Source organism: Paramisgurnus dabryanus, chromosome 22, assembly GCF_030506205.2.
Source record: "Paramisgurnus dabryanus chromosome 22, PD_genome_1.1, whole genome shotgun sequence".
NCBI lineage: Eukaryota > Metazoa > Chordata > Actinopteri > Cypriniformes > Cobitidae > Paramisgurnus > Paramisgurnus dabryanus.
In genome coordinates this window covers 260,939-274,679 of record NC_133358.1, presented here as the reverse complement: position 1 = coordinate 274,679, position 13,741 = coordinate 260,939, and the positions used below count along the sequence as shown (strand labels likewise).

The following is a 13,741-nucleotide window of genomic DNA, read 5'->3' as shown; positions in this document are numbered from 1 at the left end:
TTAGACGCTAGCTCTGACATTGTTGTTGTTAATGAGACATGTCTTCAGACCGGGTGCACCGCAACACGTTAGCGTGTTGCCAACGAGCGAAGTCAACTAAAATCAGCCAAAGCTGGGTAACGAAGACTGTACAACTAAATATAATGTAAACAACCTGGTGTGAAAACGAACTTTGCCGCGGGTTTTTTAAATGCCTCTACTACTGCCTGCTGCCTGTGTAGATCAACCTACCCTCAAAGATTCGCTCTGATTGGATCCCACAAAACTTTCCCATCAAAATGAGTAGCTCTGATTGGATCTCTTCTCCATTCGTCTTTCCCTAAAATTTTCGTCTTATTTTTATTCGTTGACTAAAGTGTCAGTTATATTTCGTTACAGTCTTCGTCATCGTATCTGACTTTTATTTAGTTTTTATTTAGTCTTCGTCCGTGAAAAAGGTTTGTTGACGAATATTTTTCGTCATCGTCTTCGTCAACGAAATTAACACTGTTGTAAAGGTAAAAAAAATTTTTACGTATTGTGCTTTTAATTTTAGTATTGTGCATTACGAAATGCCCATTGGCTGGTGAATAAGACTTTTTCATTAAATGATTTCTACTCTTCCCACAACCTGGATCTTATGTTGATCATGAAATCCTGGATTAAGGTTGCTGATTTTACACCGTTTTCTGACCTGATCCCCGTGGATTGCACATTTTTTAACATGCCTCATCCGAGTGGACGCAGCGGGGACATAGTAACCATTTTAAAGAGCTCTATCTCTCTCTGAACCCTGTCGTCTGATTCCAGCATTGACATTTACCAGCTTTGAAGTTCAGATATTTCATTTAGACTGGAATGGTCTGGTTGGTCTACACACTTGACCACAGACTTTATACAGCATCTTACCAAACTAATTGGCAATATCGCCGCAAATTATGATCGTTTTTTATTGGTGGGCGACTTTAATGTACATGTTTGCTGTTTGTCTATCCCCCTCTCACATGATTTTTTGCTAGAAACGTTTAACCTATCCCAGTGGATTAGTGACCCCACCCACATTCAGGGTAAGACACTTGAACTGGTTCTCTCATATGTGCTTGATGTGACTGATATTGTGCTTTTTTGATGTTATGATGTCAGATCATAAAAAAATATATTTTTCTCCCTGTCTCTTCCGGCCATCTTTCACGTTTTTACTCTCCACAGTTTAACACCAATTGTAACCCATATTTTGCCGAATGTTGCTCCTGGAGCAGCCTTTACCTTACTTGGATGCTGACCAACATCTTAGCCTCTTAAACTCTGCCTGGCTTGAGACGGCAAATGCTACTGCCCCTCTCAAACCTTGCAAGAAAAATATAAATCTGAAGTTTGGCAAAACACAGAGTGTCATGTCCATAGATAAATCTGCAGAAAGGCAGAACGTTAAAGGATAAAGTACATGCTGCATGTTTCTCTTCAGATATTTAGAGACTCTTACATCTTACCAGACTACAGCCAAATTTGCAAAAGCTGCTTATTTCTCCAAATTAATTGAAAGAAACCACTCTAAACCTAAGGTTTTTTTTCTATACGAAGCGTCTTCCCCATTATAAGCCCCACTATAACTCTTCCCCAATCACTTCACCTGCCTCTGCATTCTTCAATGAATTAAGCCCATCAACTGAATCAAAAAAAATTTTCACTCTATTGGACCAGGCCTGCGGTATCTATTCAATTCAATTCAATTTTATTTATATAGCGCTTTTCACACGTGTTAATTGTTGCAAAGCAGCTTTACATGAGAAGATGTAGAGGAGAACACAGAAAATCAATAGATAGTATAAGAAGTAGAATATAGCGGCTAAGGTTAAAACCGTACAAGCGTGCATATTAATAATTTAACGTATACAGTAAAGTGCTAAGTTAAGCCAAAGTTGGCTGACTCTCCCTGGGACTAAAAAAACCCCTTAGGAGAAAACCCGGTGGGAAAAACTCCTAGAAGGACAAAAAACCCTAGGGAGAAATTAATATATATTTATATATATAGACACGGTAAGGATAGGAAGCGGGTAAGCGGATTAAACTGGTTCAGCTGGTGGTCATTGGTCGCGCATCGGCTGAGCATCACGTTGAAGGACAGCCAGTAGATCAGTGGTGCGATGACCTTCACAGCAGCCGGAACTGGGTCTGTTTGTCTCATTGTCCTCGGGGTCGAGGACGAGACAGGGAGACAAAAACAGAATTCTATTAGCGTAGGGGCCGTTCGCATGTAATGCAAGTGTCATACATTATAGTGGTTTAATTCAGCTCGGTTCCAGACAGGCTAACTATTGCGGCAAGAGTAAATTACCCATATGAGGTATGTGAGTGCTTTGCTCTAGACAAAAATAACTACTGCGGGAAAAGTACATTTAGTGGACATGTTATGTGAATGCTTTGTTAAAGAAGAATGTCTTAAGTTTAGATTTAAATTGCTCGACTCTGTCTGATACTCGAACATTATTTGGTAAATCATTCCAGAGCTTAGGGGCTAAGTAGGAAAAGGATCTACCACCTTTAGTGACTTTAGACACTTTTGATATTCTAGGGATAATTAAGTGACCAGAATTTTCTGAGCGCAGTTTACGTGATGGATTGTATTCTGATAGTAGTTCTTTAATATACGAGGGCGCTAGGCCATTTAAGGCTTTGTAGGTGATTAGTAATATTTTAAATTGTATGCGATATTTAACTGGTAGCCAGTGTAAAGATGCTAGAATTGGACTGATGTGGTCATACTTTTTAGATCGAGTAAGCACTCTTGCGGCGGCGTTTTGAACCAGCTGTAGCTTGTTTACCTGATTTGCATGGCATCCCCCGAGTAACGAGTTACAATAGTCTATTCTAGAGGTCATAAAAGCATGGATAAGCTTTTCTGCATCTGATGCAGACAGCATATGGCGTATTTTTGAGATATTTCTAAGATGGAAGAATGCTGTGCGGCAGACGTTGGAGATATGACTATCAAAAGCTAGATTGCTGTCGAACATCACACCTAAATTCTTAACCGTGGAAGATGGCACAACCGTGCAGCCATCTATGGGCAACTTGTAATCTGACAAATTATGTTTGTAGCGATTCGGTTCAATAATAAGTATCTCTGTCTTATTAAGAAAGTTATGTGCCATCCAGTCCCTAATATCATTAATGCAGTCTTTAAGCTTAGAAAACTGGTGGGTTTCGCTAGGATGCGACGAGATGTAAAGCTGGGTATCATCCGCATAGCAGTGAAAACTTATGTTATGTTTCCTGATAATGTCTCCTAGAGGTAACATATATAACGAGAATAGGATAGGGCCTAGAACTGATCCCTGAGGTACGCCGTATTTAACGGGGGAGTGATATGACTCTTCCTCATTTACATAAACAAAGTTATATCGACTGGTTAGATACAATCTAAACCAGGCTAACGCCTGACCACTGATGCCAACATAGTTTTCTAGTCTTTTGAGTACGATTTTGTGATCTATTGTGTCAAAGGCTGCACTAAGGTCTAGTAATATAAGGAATGAGATTTCACCACGATCGGATGTTAATAGGAGGTCATTTGTAACTCTAAGCAGCGCTGTCTCTGTGCTATGGTGGGGCCTGAAACCTGATTGGAACTTTTCATATGTATTATTATTCTCTACGAATGTGCGTAGCTGGCTGGCCACTAGTGGTGTGTCGTTCATGAACGATTCGTTTATTTTGAACGAATCTTTAATATGACTCGAGACTACCGAGTTGTCTCAGAGAGTGATTCGTTCATTTTGTGTTGACCGCGCATGCGCATTGCGCAACATATGGGTTCTGAATCTGAAATGATTAGTTCATCATTCTCTTGATACTCGAGTTCGGGACAGGTTCGAGTCTTTTGTTCTTCCTGTCAGTCCCATAGAGGCTATGCTACCAGTACCGGAAAGAGAAATGATTAGTTCACCTTTCGAGTTTGGTCGGGTCCGAGTCTTTCGTTCGTCAATGATGGAACTTTTATTTTTCAAATAATGTTTTTGCACATATTTTGTATTTTTATTACTAAAAATAAAACAATATAGGATACATTCAGACGCAATCAATAATACGAATCTAATGTTGTATTTAATGTGATATACCAGCGCTCACGTGACATAAGGACTCGGACACGGCCGAACCCGAACTCAAGACTTGAATGAACTAATCATTTCTTTTAAAGGTACTGACAGCATAGCCTCTATGGGACTGACAGGAAGAACAAAAGACTCGGAACCGAAAGATGAGGCTGACAGGAAGAACGAAAGACTCAAACCCGTCCCGAACTCGAGAGAATGAATTTTTTTTTTTTTTATTTAACCTTTATTTAACCAGGTTGGCACATAGAGGACTCATTCTCATTAAAAACGGCGACCTGGCCAAGATAAAGCGTCATAATGCAGACAACATAGGTTACACGTAAAAGACAAGACAATGTAGAACAAGTTACAAACAATTATTCAGTCAAAGCACTTCGTACAAAGTAATTCCAAATCCAATAACTAAACAAGTAATAGAAATCAATATAAAAACGTACTAGGTAAATAAACTATTAAATAAGTGCAGTTTACATTATTAACAAGTAGCAATATCGAGAGAGAAATAATTAAATAATAATTGCTCTAGTTTACACAGGGGAGAAATATACGCTAACATGAACAGTGATATGACAATAAGTTAGTTATCAATCGTTTAAAAGTGGATAACGGAACAATAGATTCAAGCCTTAAAGTTTTTTGGAGTTCGTTCCAATCATTGGCAGCAGAAAACTGAAAAGAAAAACGACCAAAGGAAGTGCGGGCTTTAGAAGTAGTTAATGAGATAAGACTACTTGAGCGTAAATTAAGAGAGGGAGAGGATACTGAGATTAGGTTTCTCAAGTAGGTAGGGCCTTTGCCTAATATAGTTTTATATATAAAACAAAACCAATGTCGTTGTCGCCGGATGTGGAGGGAAGGCCAACCAATAAGTGTGTAAAGATTACAATGATGAGTACTAAATGGAGCGTTGGTGGCAAAACGTATAGCACAGTGGTATAGTACATCTAGCTTTCTAAGAAGAGTATTAGAAGCAGATCTGTAGACCACGTCACCAAAATCTAGGATAGGAAGAATAGTCATATTTACAAGAGCATGTTTAGCAGGGAGAGTGAAAGAGGCTCTGTTACGAAAAAGAAAACTTATCCTGGATTTGATTTTGGATTGGAGTTTGTTAATATGGGTTTGGAAAGAGAGAGAGGAATCTAACCAAATACCTAGATATTTATAGTTGTCAACAAACTCCAAAACAGAACCATCCAAGGTGGAAATTTGTTTTGTGTTTAAAGGTGCAGAGAGAGTACGATTGAAAATCATGCATTTAGTTTTACTGGGGTTTAACAGTAATTGAAGACCACAAAATGAATGTTGTAAGCTATTGAAACTTGCTTGGAGGTTGTCTAACACAGTATTCATAGATGGGCCGAAGGTGTAGAGAATAGTATCATCTGCATATAGATGTATCAATGAGTCACCTGCAGCCAATGCCACGTCGTTAATGTAGGCCGAAAAGAGTATAGGGCCCAGAAATGAACCTTGTGGCACCCCTATGGAGACTGCCAGTGGGCTAGATAGCAAGCCCTCCGCTTTAACACATTGGAATCTGTCTGAGAGATAATTAGTGAACCAAGCAAGGGAGTGATTTGAAAGGCCCAAACTCTTTAGCCTACCAATTAGGATTGTATGATTGACGGAATCGAAGGCTTTGGCCAGATCTATAAAGACTGCTGCACAGTAATGTTTACGATCAATAGCAGATATGATGTCATTTATGACTTTGAGTGTGGCCGAGGTACACCCTCAGCCAACTCGAAAGCCCGATTGCATATCGGATAGGCTGTGGTTAGATTCAAAATAATTAGTGATCTGTTTATTTACCAGGTGTTCAAAAACCTTAGAAAGACAGGGTAAAATAGAAATAGGTCTGTAGCAATTGGGATCTAAATGGTCTAACCCAGCCGCAACTTTCCAGTCTCTTGGAATGTAAGAAGTGTCAAGAGAAAGTGTCAAGAGAAAGATTAAAAATGGCAGTTAAGGGTGTAGCAATAATAGGAGCAGCCAATTTTAAAAATAAGGGGTCTAAATTGTCCAGTCCGGCAGATTTGGATGGAACAAGATTTATGATTTCCTCCAAAACATCGGCTATCTGGATATGGGTGAAAGAAAAAAGTGACCGACTGACTGGAAGAACTGTTGGCTCTGGTGAGTTTATGGCTGTGACAGAAGGTGTCAGTTGGAAAGCATGTCCAGCTCTTACAAAATGTTTGTTAAGGTTCTCTATAATGTGGGACTTTTTAGTGGTGACAGTGTTTTCAAATCTTAACGCAGTAGGCAACTGGGCAGAAGTTTTATTACCTTCCATCAACTTTATTGTGTCCCAAAAAATTTTATTGTTTGTACCACAGGAAGATAATTTTTGTTTAAAATAACTAGATTTAGCATTTCTAACTGCCTGTGTGTAATGGTTTCTGGCTTCCTTAAATAATTGCATGTCATGGGGATGTTTCGACGCTAATGCAACACGCCACAAGGTGTTTTTGTGTTGGCTTAGGTTTGTTAGGTCTGGAGTATACCAAGGACTATATCTAAACTTAGTTCTATGTTTTTTGAACGGGGCATGTTTGTTTAAGCAGGCAAGAAAAGCATTTTTAAAAAATAACCAAGCATCCTCCACAGTAGGGATAAGTTCAATGTACTTCCAGGACACATTAGCTAGGTCAAATAAAAAAGCTTGCTCGCTAAAATGTTTTAGGGAACGTTTAAGTAAAATAAGGGGAGGACTTTTAATAACTGATCCGTTGTGCATGCAAGCAATAAGGCAATGGTCACTAATATCCTGACTGAAAACAGCGGACGAAAATTTAGTGGGTAAGTTAGTTAGGGCGATATCAATAAGAGTGTCTTTATCAGCAGATTTTAGGTTGTATCTAGTAGGTTCATTAATTATCTGCACGAGATTTAGGGCATCGAGCTTAGTTAATAAATTGTTTGTAGGATTAAGCATGTCATAATTCAAATCACCTAACAGTAAAAACTCAGAGGATAAATAAGGTGCAATCATATTGCAAATGGAATCAAGCGCACAACTAGGGGCAGAGGGGGGTCTATAACAAACTGCCACAGTGAAAGATTTATTTTTAGAAATACAAATCCTTAACAGTAGAAGCTCAAATTGTTTTGGAATGGACTTAGATAAGATGACAGTACATTGTAAATGCTTCCTACAGTAGAGCATAACTCCACCTCCTTTCGATGACCTATCTTGCCGATAGATATTATAATTAGGAATAGATACATCTGAATCTTTAATGGTGTTTCTAAGCCAAGATTCTGAGACGGCTAGAATATCGGGATTGGATGCATGTACAAGGGCAGTAAGTAAATTTAATTTAGGGAGGAGACTTCTGATGTTAATGTGCATGAATCCAAGATTTTTACGATTGCAGAAATCTGCATAGGAAAACCCATTAGAAATAGGAACAGCTGTGTTGGCTAGCGGTCCAGGATTGGATTCGATATCACCAGAGGAACTGAGTAGAAGTAAAATTAATATACGACGGAGGCTGTTAAGAATTGGGTGCCTAGTGCCATATATAGGCGAAGGGAACAACTTGGTAGAATATAGAATGTTAAAAGCACTATGAGTAGACAGGGGTATTATAAAATAGATATTTTGAGATGGTAAACCTAACCAATGGGTGATGAAGAACGAGGTATCATCTCTATGAGTAAGTGGATCAGTCAGGGTTTTTGAGGAAATGGGAGGAGGGGTGAAGGGATTAAATAAACTAAATTGAACTGAGCTTAAAGGGTTACAGTATAACAAAAAAATAAAAACTAACTCCAGTATGCGTAATCGGCTCATATTGTCAGATTGTCAAAAAAAATAAAAAATAATAATAATAATAATTTAAGAGATTAATTTCCAACTTGAAACTTAGATAAAAACTAGACTAAAATGAGTTACTAAAATAAATAACAGGAGAAATGCATGACCCAATGTAGTTAAACACAACACTGCACAGCATTGGTTTGTGTTGTATACTAAAAATCAAACATACAAAATACAATGGGGTCCAATGCAGAAAGACCTAGTAACTGTAAATGAAAGGACCGTAATGTTAATAAATCACATAACGGGATATAGTCAGTCTAAATCAAAAATAAAATGAAAAACAAAGCCAGCTCGTACTATAGCTAAGTACCCAGTTAGCTGTAACAGTGAGAGGCAAACCACAGTCTGTAGGCGGAATTGGCAGTCTCAGTCCTGATGATGCTACATAAACAAATATCCACAGCTAACCAAAAGTCAAGCTAGCTCCAATGCTAGCTCGTACTGGCCGATGCCAACAGCCGTTAAATCGAGCGATGTTATGAGTAATCCAGTTCAAAACGACCAGTGATCACAAAATAAAGCATGTTTGTGCAAATTGAGAACAACAGTCTATCAGTCCAATGAGACCGCAGAGGCCCAGAAAACCAGGCACAGATCAAAAAACGCAGACAGTCGCAGGCAAGCCAAAGTAGGATGAGATCGGCTAATTAGTGCATAGTGTAATTAAAATAAAGTAAATTAAAGTAAAACAAGAAGTAAACAAAAACGAAAGTAAAATAAATATAAATGAGACAAAAAATAAAAATGACTGAACAAAAGTTAAATAACAATGCAAATACAGATAATTAAACGCACAGTAACAAACAAGTCTGCAGCTCAGTCGGCCATCTTGGTATGGGAACCTGAAGTGGGAACCAAATGATGAACTAATCATTTCTCTTTCCGGTCCTGTGCTGTATATCACACGGCACAGCCTGGCCGAACACAGAGAGTCAGTAAGACAGTGACGAGTTGACAACTAACATCTGTAGACACGAGAGGAGGCGTACAAATGTGATAAATATTCATATTCAAAAAGTTCAGTTTCTTATAATTACCCTGACTTGTACACGAGGACTGACTTAGGAGGTAAGCTAATAATTTCTATCTCTTGTGCAGGTTTCAGAGCTTGTGTCAAAAAATAATGAAATAAAGATTTTTATTTCTCATAACTTGTTAGAAATTTCATAATTGGTTGCATAAGTGGTTATTTTGGGGTAATTTGTGACATTATAGGTAATCATATTTTAAATGAACGAAAAGAACGAAATGACTCAAAAAAAGATTCGTTCATTTTGATGAACGAGATTCAAAGATCCGAATCAGAAAAATGATCCGAACTTCCCATCACTACTGGCCACTACTTTTTCTAAAATTTTAGAAAGAAAAGGTAGATTTGAGATTGGTCTAAAGTTATTAAGATCTCCCTGGTCAAGGTTTGGTTTTTTAATAAGCGGTCTAATAACTGCTAGTTTGAAAGCTGTTGGAACGTATCCTAATTCTAGAGATGAGTTAAAGATATTAAGTACCGTGTCTGACACTACATGAAATACCTCTTTTAGTAATTTTGTGGGAATGGGGTCTAGTATACAGGACGATGATTTTGATGACGTTACTAATTTAGAGAGCTCTTCTATTGTAGTAGGTTTAAATGACTCAAGATGTTCGTTTGGTAATCTAGTGGAAAATGTACTATTGGGTAGAGTGGTGGCTGCTTGCGTAGATTCTATGTTTTCCCTAATAAACATAATTTTGTTAGTAAAGAAGTTCATGAAGTCATCATTATTGTGTTGGAGTTTACTATTGGTTTCTGTTTGTTCTTTGTTTCTAGTCAGTTTCCCACTGTGCTAAATAGGAAACGAGGGTTATTATGATTTTCTTTAATAAGCGTACGGAGATAGGTAGATCTGGCAGTTTTAATAGCCTGTCTGTAGTGTTGAACACTCTCTTTCCATGCTGAACGCCATACCTCTAACTTTTTGCTTCGGTAGTTTCTTTCCATTTTTCTAGCTACTTTTTTAAGGGCTGCAGTATGATGGTCATACCATGGGGCGGGCGGTTTTTCTTTGATTCTCTTTTTTCGAATGGGAGCAACGGCATCGAACGTGCTAGAGCAGACGTTGTTAAGTTTTCCTATTATAATATCCAGATCTTCACGATTATCTGCTACGTGTTTCATTTGAGACAGGTCTGGAAGAGTGCTAATAAAGCTATCTTTAGTGGTGGAAATTATTTTTCTGGCTAATCTGTAGCATGTTGTAGACTGAGCGGTCCTATCTAGAAGTATTGTGTATGACACGAGGCAATGGTCTGAAACGGCATCGCTCTGGGTTGATATTTCGATGTCATTAATATTGAGTCCGAGTGACAGAATTAAGTCTAATGTGTGATTATGAGTATGCGTGGGCCCTGCCACGTTTTGTTTAATGCCGAGAGAATTTAGAACATCCATAAACGCACGTCCTAATGCATCTTTTGAGTTATCCACATGGATATTAAAATCACCAACGATAAGAGCTTTATCTACAGTGACTGTAAGGTCAGATAGGAAGTCCGCTATTTCTTTAAGGAAATCTGTGTGGTGGCCCGGAGGCCTATATATAGTAGCTAAAATGAACGAAAGTCGTTTGTTGTTACGATCAGTTATTTCCATATTTAGCAGTATTATTTCAAACAAATTAAATTTTAGGTTGGATTTATGGTTTACTTTGAATATTTTATTGTATATTGTAGCTACACCACCCCCTCTCCCTTTTAGACGAGGAACGTGTTTATAATAATAGTCTTGTGGGGTGGATTCGTTTAAACTGGTGTAATCGTCTGCTTTAAGCCAGGTCTCTGTTAAACAGAGTGCATCTAAGTTTTGGTCAGTAATTATTTCATTGATAATTGGTTCTTTATTGGCAAGTGATCTAATGTTAAGAAGGCCGAATTTTAACATTTCAGTTTCATCTGTTAATGTATTGTGTTCTAATTTTATGTTAAGAAGATTTGTACGAGACGAGGTAAAAGGTGCTCTGTATTTATTTGTTCGAGGAACAGACACAGTCGAGATGTGTTGGTATTCTGGTAAAAAAGGCTCCATGTGCTGTCTGTTTCCTGACCTGGGCCCTGGATAGTCAGACAATATCAAAAGTAAGACTATTGGTCAGATTTCTAGAGAGTATAGCACTTCCTTCCGGAGACGGATGGAGGCCATCTCTCTTTAGCAGGTCAGGTCTTCCCCGGAAATGCTTCCAATTGTCTATAAACCCTATGTTATGCTGAGGGCACCACTTTGACATCCAGCCATGAAGAGACACTAATCTACTGTAAATTTCATCCCCCGGTAGGCAGGGAGGGGACCAGAGCAAATAACATTGTCTGACATTGTTTTTGCAATTTCACACACCTCTTTAATGGTGATTTGGATGCCGAATGTGACTATGCCGCCTGACAGTCACCCAGTTAGTCAGCCGCCTTGACTCTGAAGTTGGAACCGAGCCATGTGTATTACACTTAACACTAGGCGCACCCGAAACAGTGTTCGTAACATTAACATTAGCGGTCTTCCTGTCCTCAACTAGCGTTCGGATGCGCGCTTCTAGTTCTGCAACCTTCTCCGTCAGCCTTACTACTTCAATACACTTAGCACATGTAAACCCCTCTATGCTGACGGAAGAAGCTAAGCTGTACATGTGGCAAGTAGTGCAGGTTACAATGACAAGCGGAGTCTTACCGTATTCATGCTGGGCGATGGCGTCTCCATTCGCCCGAACGCGGTCCGTGAAGCTGCATCGAGGGTGCTCTTTCGTTGCATGCCTCGGTCGTCTCCGGGTGCCTGGAGCCAGGGTGATGTGGGGCACGCTGTACCGCCTGGTGCGAATGCCGGGCAACAACTCCTCCACAGCCTTCCGCTCTGGTGAGGAAAGGTCTGAAAAACATACATCGGATGAGTCCGCCATTAGATCGAAAAGGAAGGCAGATTTACAGTAAACAGACAGTGAGCAAGTGCTAACTTCAGCCGACTTCGTTTGTTGATGCTAGCGGGCTATATGCTAACACTAGGTGTTTACTAGTGATAGATCGTTTTACTTATTAATACTGTTCAATAATCGTCACGGTAAAGTATTCCTAAGATAAACTAGTACGTTATATTATATAGATAGGAATGAGATAGTAAGAAAATAGGATTTAGATGATGAACTCGACGGAGCTCCAATGCACGGAGCAGCGTTTCCCCGTTTGTTGACGCTAGCGGGCTATATGCTAATACTGGGTGTTTACCAGCGATAAATCGTTTCAGTTATTGATACTGTTGAATAATCGTCACGGTAAGGTATTCCTAAAATGAACTAGTAAGTTATATTATATAGATAGGAACAAGATAGTAGGAAAATAGGATTTAGATGATGATCTCGACGAAGCTCCGACAACGGTGTTGCCACTCTCTTGCGTCTCTCTCTTGCGTCTCTCTTGCGTCTCTCTCTCTGATCAACAATTGCCTTCAAACTGGCTCTGTTCCCACCAACCTTAAAATCGCCACTGTTACACCCTTGCTCAAGAAGCCTTCACTGGACCCCCCATCCAAATTTTTTGACCCATCTCTGTCTTGCCTTTCATGTCGAAAATTCTGGGGAAAATTTTGCTAAACCAACTTCAAAGTTTTCTGACTTACAATTGTATCTACAAGGTTTTTCAATTGGGATTTAAGTCTGCTCACAGTACTGAGTCTGCCCTTTTGAGAGTTTTAAATGATATTTACCTTTCTACTGATCCCGGAGATTCTATGTTTCTTTTTCTTTTTGATTTATCTGCTGCTTTTGACACCAAAGACCACTCCCTACTATTATCTAGGCTTGAGACCTGGGTAGGTCTAAAAGCAAATGTTCTGAGTTGGTTTCAGTCATACCTAACTGACAGAAAGTTCTTAGTAAAACTGGGTAACTGTTCCCTCTCCCCTGCCTCGCTGTCTTGTGGCCTCCCACAAGGCTCTATTTTAGCTCTTTTATTTTCCATGTATATGCTACCCCTAGGCTCTATTCTTCGGAAACATGGTGTATCTTTTCATTTTTACGCTGACAACCCAAATCTACTTACCAATTAGAAAAAAATAATCCTTAGGCAATCTCACATTCTCTAAAATGTTTATGTAAACCCATAATCCCACAAGGGGATGAGGAGAACATTAAAATTAAGGGCAATCACTACAGTGTGTTTCTTTGCAAAAATGACTTGGTTTATTTTACAGCATTCAGAGGTCGCATCACAGACAATCAAACATGGCAAAAAAAAATCAAACAAACAAACAAACAAGATAAAGAACTACCTTGTAACCACTACAATACCAGACGGTTCCCAATCCCATCCAATCGTTATTACTCTGCAAATAAGTGAACACTCAAATTACAAAAAACAGTTTAATCTGCACTCCACCGCAAAAGTAAATCATCACCTCAAACCACTGCAAATTGTTTCCCCCCACATTAACAGAGTACACCATATATGAGGTAAAGAAAACCCCACGGTCATTAGTTGGTTCAAGATAAATAAAACAAATAACAAAACAAAACATACTCTCCACAATAAATAACTTTGCATCTTTAAAATACAAGACCCATTTTAACATTCAAAGTGATTTCTCAAGCAACCATTAAGCCATCAATTCTTTTAATAATAGTAAATGGCAATCATGCATCATCTGTAAAAAGACAAAGAAAATACAAATTGATGATTGCCCTATACCATATTTACCAACCTTAAAAACATTTAAAAGGATTATACATTAAAAACAAAAATTACAGTAAAAAAGCTTAAAACCAATTCTCTCCACCTCAATTAAAATCAGAACCTGTAT

General features: G+C 38.7%; 1 protein-coding gene across 2 annotated transcripts in view; it reads left to right on the top strand.

Moving 5' to 3' along the window:
• The window catches only part of cdh19 (cadherin 19, type 2), a 377,589-nt gene that overhangs the window by 275,131 nt on the left and 88,717 nt on the right, over positions 1–13,741 (top strand). The window lies entirely within an intron of this gene.